The following is a 21167-nucleotide window of genomic DNA, read 5'->3' on the forward strand; positions in this document are numbered from 1 at the left end:
TATAAACAGTCATAGATATATCAGTTTAATATATGGAAGATAAGAAAAGCATGTTAGTCGCATTGAACGGAGAGATCCTTTCAACGTGATAATGTTCGATACACTTAAATTTACTGAAACTATTATCTTTTTGAAAATATTCAAACCTTGATTTGTTTCGCAAATTTAACAGATCTGAGTATTACGGAAAGTGTTCGGATAGATTTAGTCAGGAGTGTTTTCACAAAAGGAAGTCAATCATTTCAAGCAGTAAGATTAAATTCAATTATGAAGTTCTAGGAAAATAATATAATTTAGCAGAAAGATATTCGAAAACTAAGTATATAATTGAAATATAATAAATATCTTACAAGGGAACTAAAACATGAAATATTATAAATAGCGAATAATATATTCGTTCTACAACACATATTAAATAACGTTTCATATAATTTTGTTACCTCCGGCTTACATTCTATTTATATTTTCCTCTATAATTTTCACAACGTATTTATGAGTTAAATATATTCTCATAATCTATGTTCTACTAGCGATTTTCTATATGTTCAATGAGGTGTGCAATATAGAAGATGTATAGAAAATATATGTTTTATTTTTCTACAGCTACAAACTAGAATATCGAGCATGTTATCTCTTTCCTACGGATTGCAAATTGATAAATTGTAATTAATGAATTGATAAATTGATAAATTGTAAAAGCATCACGACTAATTTCACCAGTCTAGCACTTGTTCAAGATTTGTCAACCTTCGAACGAGCAAACGCAGATGAACTGTTACAGTAGCGAACACGCGATAATGGAATGCCCGAGCGAGATACACCGGAGCTTTATATTTAGTTTTATTGTGGATCCAATCTTCATCGGTCCTATTTATATAGATCTCGATTGTTCTGGATTACCTGGAACGTAGTGTAACGTCCATACAGGTTACTGTGTCTGTTATTGATAACGTCGTTCCCCAAAGGCTGGTCATGTGTTCAAGAGTACTATGTGCGAACGTGTTCTTGAGCAAACTTCTTCGGCAAACTTTTATGGCCGTTGCTCGCGAATACTGGTAGTTCACGTTTTCAGACCCCACGAATTTTATCCTACGTACCTAGATAATCTGACTAAACTCGTGTCATAATGATATAATAAGAAATGTGAGAAAACTCAGTAATTCAGTATCAGATGAATGATGTTAAAAGGTGATCATTCGGGTTTTTTATTTATTACGGAACGTCATGAAGGAATGGGAAAGAAGAGATGTATGTATGAAAATTATAACTAAACGGAAGTATTCTTCTCCGGAATAATCAGTTTTTATTACTTTAGAAATAAACGTCTTATTTTTTAATATATACACAAAATGTCTTTTATATATGTCGGAGATGAAAGGACATCGAAGCCCCCCCTTTGGAACTTCGGGATAATCCCCTAATACCGTAATCTAGATTCTATCATAGTCGTAATTAAACAATTGTCGTCTTTCGATCCGATTGTATTTGTTCGTGATTTGTGATAATGAACTTGGCTCGATGCGACAGCCAGTCGCCGAACGTAGCCGCGGTCACGGGATGTACGCTTTGTCTAACAAAGGTACGGAGTAATTCTATAGCTCTCCTTAAAAGAAATATTTGTAGCGGCACGCGACAGTAAACATTCCAACGGTTTCTGTCCCGTGGCTCACCACATGCAGATCCTATCCTTCGGGTATGATGGATACCAGATGCCGACACGTCTCCACAGTACGTGATCAGCTAGCCCGAGGGCCGTTATAAACACTAAGATCTAGTTATCTAAAGTCCTTCAAACAGACGAACAGTCTTTGCCCCAACTACGGGAAGATAGGGAAGACCTATTTTTTCAACGAACGACGTCTCCCACTAGGAACTTTCCCTCGAGGGCGGCTAGCATCGTTTTCTAACCACCGATGTGGAGATTGACCAATTAGCAGCAACGCTAATTTTCCTTACTTTCCGAACGAAGGCTATCCCCGACGAATCCGATGATCTCGTGTCCTTAGACACACTCCATCATAATTTTTCCTCCGTGGCATCGTTGGGACGGAAAGCCATTCTCTCTCGCGATCTCATCGACGAAAAGAGTAACCCCTTACGACCAGTGAATATTACGCGTCCGACTTAGATTTTGTGAGCACGTTCATCTATCATTCCGTCGACCGCGGATTCGTTATTGAACCTAGGATTATTGTCATTAGTTTCTCGAGTATCTAATTATCACGGTTACTTGTCCGGTTCTATGATAATCGTATTTGCACTAGTCGATGTCTTCTCTATTGCATAACGACAACGTGTAACCCAAACGAAGATTCGTTTCACGCCCCTAACCCTAATTCTTAATGTAAACCCGACATATACATATATCCAATTTATTTGATTTAATTTATATCTTGGGAAATAATAATGTAAAAAGAATTCGGCTTCGTCAAAAATGTACTCCGTCTGCACCATTCAATTTTTCCTATCTATTGCACAATAAATTTGACAAATTAAAGTTGAAATATCTCTTAAACCCCTTTTATATAGGGATTTTTATCCATTAACTACCGCATAAAAATTATTATATTAACATATTATATGTTATATATTAATATATAATGTGTAATAATTAGTAGATATCTTAATGTATACATATTTTTAATTTTTTTATTGTTACTGAAGTTACAGTTATTGAAGTGTGCTATTCATTAAATGTGTTCAGGGAAAGTTCGGTCACCGAGATCACGCTGTTGAACAGTTTGCGAACAATCATTGGATATATGGAAGGAATTACGGTTTAGGACCTGCATAGCCAAATTTTTATGTCCTCTGTTTGGAACCAACTCTATTCTATTCGCGAACAAAGATTCACGATGGAAGTATCCGTCAGAGAAGTTGTCCTCTGCAACTTTACATTGTGAACAGTCCTTGAAGCTGTTTGCGAAGTAACAGCAAGCAAAAGAGTTCTATTCGAAAACCAATTGGGGGGCAATTTACGAAGTTCAGTGTTTGGCCAGCGGGCACTGATCTTTAGACGAGCGCTTTACTCCAATGGTATCTCGTAAGATCGAGAGTGGTTAGCGATCGTGGGCGTGTAGAAATTTACAGGTTACTATCTTTAAAGAGATTTATCAAAGAACAGAAGTATCAAATAACAATATTTGTACAAGGAATATAGTAATATTAATAGAATAGCTAAAATGGCAATCATTTTAATCATAATAATATACTATAATGATGGAAGCTAGAACACAAAAGTTTATAATATTATGAAAGGCTTTCGAATATGTAGAATAATTGAAATCCTTAAAATCTGTTTTATCAATCAATCCGTAGATAGACCTTAAATGGCAGACCCAGCAGAACTTAGAACTGAACTCTGCTCCTCTCTAGCTCATTAAATTTTGGGTGATTCTTGAATCAACGTCTGTGTTTAACCTGAAGTAAGTCTTTAAACCGCAGTGTTGCTAATTTGTTGCTAATTTATATATACAGTTACGTGCAAAAGTTTTTGATAACATCGTTTTACGATAGAAATCTTATAACATAATGGAGTTAATTTGCTCTTTGTCGTAAAATATTGTTGATATCTTGTAGCTATGCCTTTCGCAAGGATAATAGCAGCTACGTGGCCGGTTTTCTTTAGAGCATTATTTTGGCCAGGCCAGGTCAGAATTTCTTTGTCTTTGAAGGTAACTAGTGTCTAATAAGACATTTTCTGAGCGCCGACGTTGACATGCGAATGACATCTCATTGTCCGAGCTTCTCTGAGGCACCGCGATCTCTTCCCAAATTCATTGCCGGAATGACGAGACCTCTTGGAATGATCCACACCTCTTGAAGTCGCCCTAAGGTTGGACTCGCCACTGTCGCCTGGAAGAGATTAACCTCATTTTCGAGGATACGCATCGTTTCACGCAGAAGCGCGTATATTCTAACCGGTCGTACTTTATGGGATGGCTGCCTGAGCCTATGAACATAGGTAGCCTTCAGGCCTTTAGAAGGAGTGACAGCTGCACCTCCTCTATCTCCCGCATAATCTCAGCGCCAATGTCGGTAGTTATTCGGACAATTATAGCGCTCTTGACATTGGATACCTGTTCAGAGTCGTCCCCAGAAAGGATAATATGACGACTTAAACTTGTTTTATTAGTTATCAAATGTCCATATCGTAAATTATTATGATTAGTTTATTAATGATAAATGGATTAAACAGATGTTAATTAAACAGAAAACAGTGGTTATTAAACATGACCCAATTGCAATAAACGTATACTAATTAAAACAATTAGATAATTAATTAACAATTTTCGTCAACGCAAATTCAACTCTCTTTTAACAACACTATCTTGATAACGCAATCCGCACTCTCGGACTTCTCAATTCATACTCCTGTTAATTCGTTTATCGTCCCCTAGCATCCCCTTGTCTTTTGTCATAGCCCCAGTACGCATATGCTGAGCAACCGCTTGTTTATAATTCACACCTAGGCAACCGCTTGTTTACGATCCGCACAACACCCCTTAGGCCCCTCGTTCATGATACTACTTTCGGCCGTACCTGACAATCACATCTGCCCTCGGATGTGCTCATCATCACTAATTTCACCCTCACCTCTGACTTCAACAACGTCCCACCATTTCATGCGATTAGCCGCCGTGGTTGTTGTTCGTGACCCTTCGTGTTCGCCCTCTCGTTGTACCACATAGCAGTCATTCCGCAAGACTTTTACCACGCGGTACGGCCCAAGGAACTGCGACTGCAACTTCGGACCAGGACCTGCGTCCTCTCGATCGCCACTAAATCTCCTGTCTTATACGCTGTTGCCTCTTTACGTCTCTTGTTAAACGTCCGTCTGTTTTTAGCTTGAATTTCCTCGATCCGTTTTTTTGCCTTTACGCGTAGCTGATCTCGCTCCTCCTAGAACATCACGGCCCACTCGTCTTCGATCAGCTGCGCGCATTCTCATCCGCGTTCCAAACAAGAGTTGGAACGGGGTAACATTCGTACTTCTGCTGGTGGTTGCGTTCAATTACCTTTGCGTTATCTCTAAGTGTAACCACTTGTCTGGTGTTGGCGGAGACAAATTCGTCAATAGGGGAATAAGCGTCCGTTTCACTCTTTCTACTTGTGCATTGTAGTCCAGCCGTGCTGTATACCTTTCTCATTCCAATAATCCTCAAAGGCAACGGCTGTGAATATCGTCCCGCGATCCGAGATAATTCTTCTCGAATTTCCGAAACCTACAGACTGCTTCCTCAAATGGCGAATAACTTCCGCAGAACTTGTTGATTTTGTGGAATACAACCAAACGAACTTTGTGAAGGCATCAATCGCCACGAAGATATACCGGTACCTTTTCTTCGTAGATGGCAATGGTCCAAGATGATCGACACGATAAGTGTCAAATGACAACTCCTCCTTGTCAATAGGGTTCAGGAACTCCTCTCGTTTTCCTTATTTTTTCTCCGCAAGGATACAATCGATGCAACTCTGCACTACCTTATCCACCTTCTCGCGCATGCCCACAAACCGATAGTCCCTTTTTAATAACGCTTCCGTTTTAGTGATGCCCAGATGGCCGTGTTCGTGAGCTCGTCGAACCACTTGAGTCTGCATTGACTTTGGCACGCCCAGCAATGGTATCTCCTTTATTTCTTTGTACAAAACTTCGTCCTTTGAAACGTATCCGCCAGCTTCGTGCTGTTCGATGTTGTCCCGGATCTACCGCAGATTATCTTCTTGCAAATGCGGCTTCCTTAGCTGTGCAACAATCCTTTGTTCGTCCTCGTCTAGCAGCATGACCATGAGCAACGGATTTCGACTTAGCGCGTCGATGTGCAGTATGCTCCTCCCTGGCCTAATTGAATTGCTCTAAAAGAATTGCCCACTTCGCAACACGCTCTGGTCCTTCTTCTCCTCCTTCCTTCCCTTTTTCTCCTGACCTCCATCTCCCTTTCTTTAGAAAGCCGGCATTTCATCGCCTTTGTGCAGAAATCATAAAACCTATTCCAAAACCGCTCCTCCGCGGCCATCTTCTCAACGGCCCGGTTCTCCAATTTAAAGTCTTCACCGATCGCGACCTTTAACTCCGTTCTCTCCTCCGTCCATCTAGGGCACCAAAAGAGCACATGTTCGGCGTCATCCAGCACCGCACCACAATCCCAACAACTGGTGTGCGACTCTGCCGATCCTATGACGGTACCAGTTAAAGATTCCGTGTTACGTAAGGATCTGCATCTGTATGGTAGTTGATCTTCCTCTTTCTTTTGTAGAAGATCAGCGGATCTTCTACCAGTCTCGTAGTTCAATTGTAGGGTTGTGGAACGCCCACTCCAATCTCCACCTGTCCTCTGCCTCCGTCTCCAAATCCTTCATTTCTTCTTGCCCAACATGTGCCATTTCTTCAGGGCTCTCGTTGATCCGCCTCTTCACTCCATACTGCTTCCACCGCAACCATGCCTTGATGTAAATCGGCATGCTACCGGTAAGCACACACAGACCCCCATGTGACACCGTACGGTAGGCGGTAGACATACGGATCAACGCCGCCCTTTATGCCCTTCTCATGATCGTCCTATTTGTTTCTCTTCCCAGGGAGGAGGCCCATATCGGTGCGCCATATAGAACCACAGACTCCCAGATACCATAATACAGTCTCCTGACTAAATCGTTGGGCCCGCCGACGTCTGGGAGTAGGCTCCGTATGGCGCCCAAGAACCGTTCCGCTTTATCACAAACTGCTTTGAGGTGGGGGAGAATCCCCTAGCACTATCCAACACTACCCCTAAGTACTTCACAACACGGCTAGTGGAAATCTCGCCCCCATCCCCCACGTCGAAGTTAAAAATCGTCGGTATCCTCTTCCTTGTTAAGAGGATAACCTCCGTCTTCTCCCTGGCCAGGTGCACTCCAGTCTCGCAGCACCACCTAGTGGCCAAGGCTATGATCGCCTTTATCTTCTCATTGACGCCGTGGAACCCTCAGAGCTTGAGTAGAACCGCCAGATCGTCGGCGAACGCTACTGCTTCGGTATCCTTCTCCCGGTCCAGCGCTTCCAGCACCTCGTCATACACGAGATTCCACAGTAACGGTCCTAAGACCGATCCCTGCGGAACCCCCGCGTAGACGTTCCTCCCTGCGACACCGTCACGACAGTGTATCAGTATTCTCCTCTCAGCCAGATAGTCCGCTAACAACTCCTGTAGCCGTCCCGGTAGCCGTCTCCTTCGATCCTCCTCCATTATCCTCTCCCACCTTAGAGCGTAGAAGGCGTTCTTCACATCAAGGGCGACCAGAACACACGCCAGGCCCTTCCTTCTGCACTCTTCAGCAACTGCGACCGTCCTATCCAGGGCTTCAAGAGTCCCCCTCCTTTATGAAGAAAGCCATACTGGTCCCTATGAAAGGGATCCAGACCAACGCTCCTTTCGATGAGCATTTTCAGCGTGTGCTTCCACACCTTTCTCAACGCCGACAGTATGCTAGACTCATGTGCAGCCCTTCGCCGCATGCCGTCTCGTCAAATTTAAAACCATTTTCGTCATAGACTCCGTCATATTTGTTTAAAAAACCCTCTACATCCATCTCTTTTGTCAAGTATTTAAAGACGCCACCCTCCACTCGCTTAATATTATCCCTAAACTTATGCTCAATATAAAAATGGTCAGAGGCTGAGTACCAACCTAGGACCCTACTCCCCCTCCAACTCAGCCTTATTCGTCTATTAACACTAAGTATATCCGGGAAACTAGTCCTTTCATTTCTCAGAAAGGAATAGTTTCCCGTCGTCCTAATAGCTATAAGCTCGTTCCTCGTTGTAACGTCCAGCAGACATGTTCCCCTACGGTCCGTCTTAGACCCCCCCCCCCCCACCCCCACCGAGGATTTCGCATTAAAGTCACCGGCAACCATAATCGCCGGTGCTCTTTTTCTCCCTTCCTTTATGATCCCTTCCAGTTCCTTCAAATAATCGTTGAACTGGCCCTTACTCTTATTAGGGGAACAATACCCACTGACGCAAAATACGTCACAAACCCTGAACCCTACAATCCCTACATTTCTTATCAGGGTCTCGCTTGCCGCATGTTTTCCATTAAACAGAGTGACCCATATCGATGCATCCCCACCCTCGTCATTAAACCAAAATGGCAACTGCCTATAGGGCTCGGAGATGACCACAATGTCCACCCTGCTTTCGCATACGCACTGCATTATTAGGTCTTTCGCAAGCCTGCATCTATTTAGATTTATTTGTAGAACCCTAACTGGGCCCCCGTCTATTCCTAACACCTAAACGCTCCATAGGGCACGCCAACGAACCCGTTACATGCCTTGCATTTATGCCACCATGTTTCAGACACATTGCGCATCTCGGCTCTTTATCACAATCTCTCATTATATGCTCAGCGCTGCCGCTCCTCCTACACAACTCCCTGCCATGACATGCAACAGTACACCCTGCCGCCACATGCCCCAACATGTGGCACCTATAACAACGCCGAATATTAGCTAACTGCCTTACAGAAGCTATCGTTAACCCCGTTCTCAGCCTCCCCTCTCTCGTCACTAGGCACTCCACTCGCTGGGCGGACCACCACCGCCTCTTGCGTGCCCCATGGTGCCGCTTTTATAGATTTGACTTCTATATCCGCATTCTCCTCAATTGCCCACTGCGACCTGATCTCGTCCACCAGCTCTTCTTTGCTGGTGAGGGGATCGATGTTCCTTATTTGTAGGGTCGCCCTGTTCACCAGAGCGGCCACCTTCGTACTATCACTCAAGGCGGCTCTCAATTTGGCCGCCTCCTCACTAACCACCACCGTCCTATCGAATTCAATTAGGCCCGCTCTCGTCCTACGGACCCCCGTGGCTCCCTCCAATGAACTCCTCACCTCCATTATCCTCTTATAAACATGAAGCCATTCGCAACCTTCCCTTCCTCCACCTTAATTAGAATGGCTTCCTTCCTCCTCCTGTTCCTTGATACGCTCTCTCTTCGGCACCAACCTGCCGTTTATTTCCCGGACGCACCATCGGGGTAGCTTGCTCTAAGGAAGCTTTCCTCTTCCTCTTCCTTTTTTCTACCCTCATCCACCCTTCGGAGTCCTCGCTGAAGTCACCCCTTATCGCTCTGTTCTCCCTCCCACACGCTTCGGCGTATGTGACCTCTCCTCTTCGGGGCCTCTTATACTCCCCAACTCTCATAATTTCAGCCGGCGATACTATCTTTCTTTTTGGGTATCCGCCCTTAGCTATCGTCACTTCTCTCTTCATCTCTACCCTGTCTGCCCTTTTTTTAACCTCGACAGGCTCTCTTCTTCTCCTTCTTCCTGTTTCCTTGTGATCCCCACACTGCTCCAAGGAAGACAGGATGCTTTTCATCAGGTTGCCATGTCAGCACATGCCCTGTCACGATCAATCCTTTGAAAACTGCGTTTATGAATTTCTGGAAAACAGCTGGTGAATTGCATAATCCGAACGGCACACTAATAAATTCATACTGTAGGAACTGTAAATGCTGTATATTTCCTGCTACTTTCTCCGACATGAACACGAAAGAATCTATTCTTGGGGTCCAACGTACTGAATACTATCGATCCCTGTGACAAATCTAATTGATCCTCGATCAAGGGTAGCGGGTATCTGTCTTTCACTACCTTTCGATTCAGTCGCCTATAGTCGACGCAAATTCTAGTTGAACCATCTTTTTTTTCAATCAACGCGATCCGGCTTGCATAGTCGGAATGTGACTGGCGTATTATTCCGTCATTCAGCCAAATTTTGATCTGACCGTTGACTTCGACCTTATCTTGCGGGGATAACCTTCGCGGTCTTTCATAACCGGGAAGATCATCTTGTAATATTAGATTCATTTCAACCTATACTTCGAGCGTTTTCTGCGGCTTATAATTTCGAATCAGATTCTCTATCGCCTGCTTGTATTGTATATTCGTGATATGGGACAAATCTACCTCATGCCTCCCCCACTCGCAACTTTAGCACTCAAATACCTGAAGGCTCTTTCTGGGATTCTTCCGGGTATCCTTAATTTACCAATTTTTATTGCCGGGTCTTTAATAAACCAGGTGTCTTTTTCGCTATTACCTGGAACATTTGACTTTTCTCTGCTGATATTTTCATGCCCCGACCTCTCCAGGTATTTCTGAAGCTCGTCTATCTGGCTTTGTGCCGCCCTCGTATTTTCACCAAGCAAGACGATATCGTCTGCGAAGGCCAACACAGAGACTTTGTTCCCTTCATTTATATTAATGCCTCCGATATTCTTTTCGATTACTTCAAGCAGCGGTTCGAGACACAAGTAAAATAGCAGCGGTCATAAAGGATCACCCTGCTTGACTCCTCTGAGAACTTCTACCTCGACCTCTATATTATTATTCGCTTTGATCGTAGTTTTACATCCTTTGTACATTTCATTTATAATTTCAATTATGGGGGTCGGAACGCCTTTTCTCGCCAGACATGGTTTTATAGCTGAATGGGGTATAGTATCGAAGGCCTTAGAGATGTCCAATATTGTGAAAATTCCCCTTCGATTTCTTTTACTATAATTTAAGGCTGCGCTCATTAGGTCAATATTGATTTTACATCCACTTTCGGATGTAAATCCTTTGTGCCTTTGTTGAGAATTGTGGATCTTTGAAGCCGAAATAATGTTATAGGAACATTAAATGTATATTGACAGTTATTACTAAAATAATGATATATTTATTACATGAACGATTCTATATATATTTATCGATACACACTTGCACGCGTCTCAGAACCTTCTACACCCGACTCTTCATCGACGACTCTTAACCGACTGACTGTTTACATTCCTTTGTTTCGAGACGCTGCGCACACACACATACTTCCACACACTGATATATACATATAAGTATTTCTACTACGCACTTAACTCAGTCCAGCACAGAAAATTACACATATCTCAACATACCTCCTTAATTTTTTGTGCTGCATATTTATAGTGGGTCTCGTTATAACTGTTTTGAAATCGACTTAAATAATTTACACTATAGCTAACGTCTAATCTTGTTCCAGTACTAATATATAACAAAGCTCCTATGAGATTTCTATATCTTATATCGTCTAAAGCTGATTGTGCGGGTTCTAAACTTAAGTTTTGTTCCATTGGTGTAAAATATAATTTACTGTTTTCTATATTATAATGTTTCGCTAATGACTCTATATAACTACTTTGATCCAGTTTCATCTCACACTTCTTATTATCGTATTCAATGTTTATTCCTAAGTAAGTCTTTACCTCACCCAAGTCCTTCATCAAAAATTTGTTTGACAATTTTTTTTTAATTTCATCGATTTTTCTTATGTTTTTTCCACATATTAATAAGTCGTCTACGAATAGAATTAAATATATAACATCATCGCTCTCATACTTCATATACAGACAATAATCACTCTTACTTCTTTGAAATCCTAATTTTTTCATATATTCGTCGAAACATTCATACCAAGCTCTTGAACTTTCACGCAATCCATATAACGCTTTTGATAATTTACATACTTTCCCGCTTTTATCGTCGTAACCTATAGGTTGTTTTACAAATACTTCCGATTTTATAGTTCCGTTTAAGAAAGCTGTTTCTACATCCATTTGCATAATCGTCAAACCATATTGACAACAATAAGATAGTAATAACTTCAACGTTTGCATTTTTGCTACTGGAGAGTATAAATCTTCCAGTACTTCTTTTTGTTGGAAGCCTCGAACAACTAGTCGCGCTTTCTTACGATTATCAGATTTATTCGTATATATCCATTTCAAGTCTAATACTTTTTTGTCTTTTGGTTTTTCTACTAATTGCCAGGTCTTATTTTTCATTAAACTATTCATTTCTCGATCCATTGCTTCTTTACATGAACCGCTGTCATCTCCACTTAAAGCTTCTTCATAGGTTTCATAGGACTGTGTGCACTAACTATATTCACATAAATGAAATATGAGCTCGTTTGACCATATCTTTGAGGTTTCTTTCTTTCCCGTCCTGACCTTCTCAAATTACTTTCTGTGTCCTCAAGTTTTTCTTCTGATTCGTTACTTAAATTTCTCTCCTTTTTTATTGCAACCTGCTCGACCTTTTCGTTTACATCCGAATGTTCGTCAAAAACCTTTTCTGTCTCATTGCCTGGTCCATCTTCTCCTCGAAATCCTACTAAATTATCATCTTCACCTATAAATTCTACGTGTCTTGCAATTACAATTTTATTATTAACTAGTATCCTATATCCATTGTTTTCATAACCTACAAGTATCCCAGTGTCTGCTTTTTTGTCCCATTTCGAATTTCTTTTAACTTCGGGTATTCTTACGAAAACTCTACTTCCGTACAATCTTAAATTATTTATATTCGGTTTCCTTTTTAAAAATATTTCAAATGGTGTTTTATTTTCATATGTGTTTGTAACGGTTCTATTTTTTAAGTACGCCGCGGCTCTAACTATTTCCGGCCAATATTTAATATTCAGCTTTGAATCATGTAATAAGCATCTAGCGGAATTCATGATTGTTCTATTGTAGCGCTCAGCTGTTCCATTTAATTCGTGAACATAAGGTGGGCATGGTTCTACGACAATTCCCTTTTCCCTAGTTAGATTGTACATGCTTTTGTTCATATATTCTTTTCCATTATCGTATCTTAATCTCTTTATCTTTTTACCAGTAAGATTTTCGACTTTGTTTATGTAATCAAGGAAGCAATTGTAAACTTCACCTTTTGATTTCAAAGTATAAATCAATGCACACTTACTGTAGTCATCTATAAATGTCAAGAAATATTTGGATCCATCAAACCCGGTATTATTATGAGGTCCATTTAAATCGGTATGTACTAATTCTAAAATCTCGCGTGCTTTTCTACGGTTATTTTGGAAGGGTACATTTCTACATTTTTAGCATGAGATTCTTGCCTTTCAATGTAACTACTTATCTTATATAAACCATGATCTTTGAATGCTATCCCTATCAACTTTCTGTATTTGTTATATATCTTTAAAGTATTTCCTGCTGAGACTATCTTATTTTCATTCGTTACTCTCGCATAGCTAATTAAGTTATTATCCATTTCTTTCACGTAAAATACATTAGACATTGTAATTTTAATCCTCCTTTTGTTTACTTCAAAGTAAGTTAAAATTTTTCCGACTTTTGTTTCTTTTAGAATTCTACCGTCTCCTAACTTCATATTTATCGGGTTTTTTAAATTTTCGTACTCAACAAAATAAGAGTCATTATTTATAATGTGATCTGAACATCCACTATCCAATATCCAATCTATTTTTCGCGTATCGCTAGTACATACCGTAATTTCATTTTTATTATTTTCGCGCTCTACTCTCGTTAGGAAAGATCCAATTTCTTGGTCGTCGTAGCCCTCGTTGTGTGAATAATTTGCGTCGTGTTGACTTGCCTCGTAGTAGCGTTGTTGCCGGCCTCTGCTTTGTCCTCGTTGGCCAAATCCTCGTTGGCCGTATCCTCGTCTTCTTTGGCCAAAACTTCGTCCGCCGCGACCCCTATTCTACTGCGGCTGATACGCACCTCCTTGCTGTTGTGTTCTTCCATTGTTTGCGCCATTGTTTCCGCCTCTATACGTGTTTGTGCAATTTTTTGCCATGTGACCGTACTTTCCACAGCCATAGCACTTTATGTCCTTTTTTTCGGCTGTAAATACATTTGACTTTGTTCTATCACTTTCTTTCTTGCTACGCGTTTCCCACATTATAATTTTATTTTTCAAAAATTCACAAGTCCGATCACTTTCTTTCACTGAGTCGATTAAGTCACCAACATAGCTCAATGATTCTGCTAGTGCTTTCAGCATGTAGTCGAGTTTTTCACGTTCGTTTGCATTTGCACCGGCACTCTTTAATTCATTGATAGTTTTTTCAAATTCCGTGAAAAATGAATTTGATTCTTCAAAGTCTTTCAACCTCATCATGTCTAGTCTACTTCTTATACAAATTTGCACTGCTGTTGATTCCTTCATATACATCTCATCAAACTTTTGCATTATTTTTAAAGCAGTGTCTTGATCACCAACAAATTCTAATTGCTCATTCGTTATACTACTATAGATGTAGTTCATCGCCCATTGATTCTTTTCATCCCACTTATCTTGCGCATCCGTGTCCATTTTCTCTCGTGTAGCCGGTTCATAACATTTTTTACACTTTAGATACATTAATATTCTTTTCTTCCACATTCTGTAATCGCGTCCATCGAATATTTGAACCTTAATTTCATCGTCCCTTGGCATCTTGATTCGTTTTCTATATTCACACCTTTTTTTTTTTTCAAAAAATAATTCTCTTTATTATCCAAAATCTTTTTATTTGTTCTACTAATAGCCTTTTTATCTCTTCAGAACTTATTTCCAATTTTTTATTCCTTTTTATAAATCGACTTTTATACATTCACTCCCGGTTACACGTGGTTCCATAACCTTAAATCTCGGCAACCACGATCTTCTACCATGTTGAGAATTGTGGATCTTTGAAGCCGAAATAATGTTATAGGAACATTAAATGTATATTGACAGTTATTACTAAAATAATGATATATTTATTACATGAACGATTCTATATATAATTATCGATACACACTTGCACGCGTCTCAGAACCTTCTACACCCGACTCTTCATCGACGACTCTTAACCGACTGACTGTTTACATTCCTTTGTTTCGAGACGCTGCGCACACACACATACTTCCACACACTGATATATACATGTCGGATCATCACTGGAAATGGGGTTGTGGGCGTCAAATGAATCTTCTCGAGGATTAGCCATTGATACGGTACACACAGGCGTAGTTTATTACAATGATAGAATTATTACAGTCTTAACAATTGATCACGGCGGTTCGGCACTCGCGACACTAGTGACGATGCTCTCGGGCTAAATAACGAATCCGCGGCCAACGGGATGACAACAGAACGTACTCACAAAGTCTAAGTCTGAGAATAATCACTGATCGCGAAAGCGTTACTCTTTGATCGATGAGATCGCGAGCGAGAATGCCTTTCCCGTCTCGATGATGCCACACAGGAAAACTATAACGGGGTGTGTCTAAGGATACGAGATCATCGGATTCGTCGAGAAAAGCCTTCGTTCAGAAAGTAAGGGAAATTGACGTTGCTGCTAATTGGTCAATCTCCATATCGGTGGTTAGAAAAGGATGCTAGCCGCCCTCGAGGGAAAGTTGTTAGTGGGAGACGCCGCTCGTTGAAAAATATGTCTCCCCTATCTTCCCGTAGTTGGAACAAAGACCGTTTGTCTGTTTGAAGGACTTTAGTTAACTAAACCTTAAGATTTATAACGGGCCCTCGGGCTAGCCGAACATGTACTGCGGAGACGCATCGACATCTGGCAATCATCTTACTCGAAGAATAGGGTCTGCACGTGGCGAGCCACGGGACAGAAACCGTTGGAATGTTTACTGTCGCGTGTCGCCACAAATATTTCTTTTAAGGAGAGCTATAGAATTACTCCATACCTTTGTTAGGCAAAGCGTTCATCCCGTGACCGCGGCTACGTTCGGCGACTGACTGTCGCCTCGAGCCCAAGCTCATTATCACAATTCTCGAATAATTACAATCGGGTTGAATAACTACAATTGTTCAATTACAGCTATAGTAGACTCTAGGTTGCAATGTTGCGGGATTATCCAAAATTCCAAAGGCTCCGGTGTTCTTTCATCTCCGACACGGCCATCCTGACTATCACACGTCCTCGTGTGTAACTAAAATATCGTATTTCTTACATTAGATCCGATACAACTGACATTATTTGCGATTTAACTAAATGTCCAAGTAAGTCAAGGGTCCAGTGCAATAACAAAGTTTCGTTCGGAGGTTTGACAACAGAAAAATAAAAGAGAATAGGAATTTGTAATGTTATAATTTGTATTCAAAGTGTTAGGTGCGTTCTGTGAGTCGCCAGTCAAACCGTAATGACACAACAGATCATTTTCGATTTCGTACACCGGTGAACCTCAGTTTGTTGGATCATATTGCCACGTTGGCATTACACCCAGAAAGCACGTAAGCCCACTCAACGGGTTACAACAAAAGCACGTAAGCCCACTCAACGGGTTACAACAAAAGCACGTAACCCCACTCAACGGGTTACAACAAAAAGCATATCAACCCACTCAACGGGTTACAACAAAAACACATCAACCCACTCAACGGGTTACAACAAAAACACATCAACCCACTCAACGGGTTACAACAAAAGCACATCAACCCACTCAACGGGTTACAACAAAAACACATCAACCCACTCAACGGGTTACAACAAAAGCACATAAAACCACTCGGTGTATTACTATGACCACAACGCAGTGTTAATGATCCTCTGAGGTCAGTGTACTTGCATCGTTATTATCACCGCCGTTGTCATCACCGCAGACGTCTAACTCAGCAGGGACGCAACCTTCTGGCATTTTTCTCAGTCTGTCGTGTCTGTCCTTATATGATCGTTTGCCGTCTAAGGTTTTTAGGGTATATCTATCTCCTTCCAAAATCTCTGCTATTACGAATGGACCCCTGAATTTCGGATCTAACTTCGTCTGGTTTCTTTCCTCGTTTTTACGTAACACGAAATCGCCAAGGTTGAACCTAACTATTTTAGCTTTGTTTTCGTCGAACCTATCCTTATCGTATTTGGCGCTTGCTTCTATATTCTTTATCGCCTGCTGTCTTACATGGGAGATATTTACCTCTCTTTCTTCGATACTGTCGGGTAGGGATAAGCCGTAGGGTCTCGCTGTTTTACCGATTAGTAGTTCCAACGGGCTTGACTTAGTCACGCGGTTGATGGTACAATTTAAGGCCAGTTGTATTTCCCCGATCGCGTCTTGCCAGGACCGCCCGGTGGTTTCTATTGTTGTGAACATGTTTTTTAGCGTACTCATAATACGCTCTACCTGCCCGTTGGCCCTACTAGCTCCGGTCGCAATTAAATGGAGTTTAATGTGTTTATCTTGACAAAAGTCTCGAAATTCTTTGCCCGTAAAACATCTTCCCTGATCCGCTATTATCCGGCAGGGACTGCCGAACAAAAATATAGCGGACTTAAGCGCTTTAATGGTGTTAATGGAGTCTAACTTACGGGTATGGTGCAAGTATACGAACTTGGTGAAGGCGTCGACCAACACAATGACGTATTCCTTCGAATCGGTTTTACCGCTTAGTATGTCCATATGAACCGTATGCCAAGGTATACTGGTCTTAGGTATGGGGTGTAATTCGGCTTGTACTCTACCCGAACTTGCCTTTGAAACTCGACAAGCGTGACAGTTCTCTACGAATTTGCGAACATACTTCGCCATTCCTTCGAACCAGTAATACTCGTACAGTTTCTCAAGCGTTTTATCCCAACCTAAGTGCATAATGGACTGGTGCACATGGTTAATAACAGACCACCTAAACCCTCTCGGAACGATGGGCAGGCAGAGAGTTCTACCTTTTCTCTGTATTTTACGATGAAGGGTGCCGGACCGTAACTCATACGTATTCGCGACGTCTTCCGCGAGCCCTTCGTTCTGTAATTTATCGACGATCTCGGAAATTTGTGGGTCGCGACGTTGTTCCGCTAGTAGCCAATCGTCGGAGATTTCGGTTAGGTTAATTTCTTTCTCTACGATTTTGCTGAACGTACTGCGATCCAAGTCTACGGGATTTCGCGAAAAGAAATCTACGTGGGCCATCCGTTTACCTTCCCGGTACCTAATGTCAAAGGTAAAAGTTTGCAGGTAAGCCCACCATCTGTAAACCCTGTCGTTCAAGTGTACCTTACTACTGGATGCTTTCAGGGAGTTGCAATCGGTGACAACGAGAAATTCTCGTCCGTGTAAATAATGACGGAAGTGCTTGACGGCGTTTACAATTGCTAACGTTTCCAATTCGTAGGAATGATACCTAGATTCCGCAGGGCTAGTCCTTTTGCTGTAATACTCCACTACTCGACTTTTACCTTCGACCCTGTGCATTAAAATGACTCCATATCCTTCCGAGCTAGCGTCCGTATGTAGTTCTATGGGATAATTGGGATCAAATATCATTAGCACCGGCGCGTCAGTCAGAACGGAAATTACCTTTTGTCTTATCTGTTCGTGCCTATCCGTCCAAGGTATATTCTTGTTACTCGAGGTAAGTGCGTACAGGGGTTTCATTACTTGTGAAAATTTGGGAATGAAGCTTCGGAAATAAGAGGCCAAACCTATGAATTGCCTAAGTTGTGTGACGGTCGACGGTGCAGGTAGAGAACTCAAGGCTTGTATTTTACCCGGGTTTGGACGGACTTCTCCGTTACGAATTACGTATCCCAAGTAGAGTACCGATGTCTTTAAAAAGGAGCATTTCGAAAAGTTAAAGGAGAATCCGGCTTTCACGAGGGTATCTAATACGGTGCTCAACCTTTCTAGAGCTTGGTCTACTGAGTCGGCAATAATTAGGACGTCGTCCAAGTAAACAACAACGAACGAATACGCGAGGTCGCCTAAGGCGTTGAGAATGGTCCTCTGGAAAACGGATGGTGCATTTTTCAATCCGAACGGCATAGTCACGTACTCGTATTGCCCGTCGGGTGTAACGAACGCCGTATATTCCGTCGAATTAGGATGAATGGGAATTTGGTGGAATCCACTGGCCATGTCCAGGCTAATGAAGTATCTCGCCTTCTGCAATCTCGCGATTTGATCCGCGATGAGGGGTAGGGGATACCGGTCCGCGACAGTATTTTTATTTAATGCCCGAAAATCTACGCACAGTCTATCTGAGCCGTCTTTCTTCTTTACAAGTAAGATAGGGCTCGCGAACGGTGAGTTGCTCGGCCTCACGATTTTTGCTCTAATTAACTCGTCTATTCTCTCACGCACTATCCTACGCTCTTCTTCGCTAAGTCGGTAGGGACTTCTTTGCACGGTAACATTAGGATCGATTAACCGTATTTCCAACTGGCCCGTGCTTACGCGAGTACGTGGGAAGCCCGTAATGAATGAATCTTTGAATTTCTCGAGGACAGAAATTAACCGACTTTTATCATTACCAACCACGTCAGTGTCAACCGCATTGATATTGATCTCGTCCTCGGGGGTTTTACTACAGGCATTAATAGTCTTCGTTTTACAAATATCGACGCTATTCCGTGTAATAGTTACATCAAAACCCTGGCTTAAGATCTCGCGGCCAATCATGATATCATAATGCAGGTGACTATCGGCCAGAACGTGGAAGGTTATCTCCAATGTAAAACAGTTAATGCGTACCGTAGATAAGATCTGGGATGTACTCTTAACGCAGGTGTTTCCTATTCCTCGCATAACTACTATATCTGTCGTTCTCCTACCGGAGAATTTCGGAGCGACAGATTCTCTAATTAATGAGCACTCGGCTCCGGAATCGAAGTAAAATGGGAACGACTCACCCAGATGACTTAAACTACCGGCTGGGGACTCCACCACGCAGGAGTTGACTTTACGCTCATCCTTGGGGCCTGGTCTACCGTCCCGTCGCGCCGGGCAGTTAGGTGCGATATGGCCTTCCGCATTACACCTGTAGCAAACCGCCTTGGACGGTGCAGCCGGTCGGTTTCCTTCCTGGCGTCGTGCATCCCTCTGCTGTTCGTTCTGCATCCTCTTGCGGCAGTCCTTTATTCTGTGTCCGAGAGTACCACAGTAATGACACCTCGTCTGGTGGCCCGATAACTTGCGTCGCTTAGCTTCGGGTTCCGCCGGTGCATATCTCGGCGAAAATGTCGACTCTTCTTAGTAACAGAAGGGTCGCATTTCGCTCAGGAATTGGTCCTCCGTTCTGATATCGCTCGTGAGGGCCAATCGTTTAAGACGTTGGTCGTGTGGAATTAATATGTAGAGAGTGACAGCGTTAAGTATTTCGTCTAGCGTAGAATGTTGCCACCGCGTCTGCAGGAGGGAACGGACACGGCCGGCAAACGCCCCCGTGGATTCGCCCGCTCCCCGCGGTTCCCTGGATACCTTGATTAACGATGAGGACGTCTCTCGGCCACCGAACTGTGTAAGGAATCGTTCCTTAATTTTAGGCCAAGTTCCCCGTTTCCCGTCGTTCGCGCCAGCCAATGTGCTGCAGAACCCTGTAGAGAGTCACTTAAGGCAAAGTGTAGTGCGTCATCTCGCAGGGGGTTGTTCTGTAGGGCCCTACTAACAGCCGCGCACCACGCGGCTGGATCGGCGCCTGCGACTTCTGGGTTAAAATGTGGTAATTTGGTGATTCCCGTATTTGGTCGTTGCATTAGCGTATGAATTAGGTTGTTCATGACAGCGACCTGCCCTTCCAGCGTTCGCAACCGTTCTGATCCCACTTCTGATGTCGGATCATCACTGGAAATGGGGTTGTGGGCGTCAAATGAATCTTCTCGAGGATTAGCCATTGATACGGTACACACAGGCGTAGTTTATTACAATGATAGAATTATTACAGTCTTAACAATTGATCACGGCGGTTCGGCACTCGCGACACTAGTGACGATGCTCTCGGGCTAAATAACGAATCCGCGGCCAACGGGATGACAACAGAACGTACTCACAAAGTCTAAGTCTGAGAATAATCACTGATCGCGAAAGCGTTACTCTTTGATCGATGAGATCGCGAGCGAGAATGCCTTTCCCGTCCCGATGATGCCACACAGGAAAACTATAACGGGGTGTGTCTAAGGATACGAGATCATCGGATTCGTCGAGAAAAGCCTTCGTTCAGAAAGTAAGGGAAATTGACGTTGCTGCTAATTGGTCAATCTCCATATCGGTGGTTAGAAAAGGATGCTAGCCGCCCTCGAGGGAAAGTTGTTAGTGGGAGACGCCGCTCGTTGAAAAATATGTCTCCCCTATCTTCCCGTAGTTGGAACAAAGACCGTTTGTCTGTTTGAAGGACTTTAGTTAACTAAACCTTAAGATTTATAACGGGCCCTCGGGCTAGCCGAACATGTACTGCGGAGACGCATCGACATCTGGCAATCATCTTACTCGAAGAATAGGGTCTGCACGTGGCGAGCCACGGGACAGAAACCGTTGGAATGTTTACTGTCGCGTGTCGCCACAAATATTTCTTTTAAGGAGAGCTATAGAATTACTCCATACCTTTGTTAGGCAAAGCGTTCATCCC

This window comes from Bombus huntii, unplaced genomic scaffold (genome assembly GCF_024542735.1).
Source record: "Bombus huntii isolate Logan2020A unplaced genomic scaffold, iyBomHunt1.1 ctg00000076.1, whole genome shotgun sequence".
In the NCBI taxonomy this organism is placed as follows: domain Eukaryota; kingdom Metazoa; phylum Arthropoda; class Insecta; order Hymenoptera; family Apidae; genus Bombus; species Bombus huntii.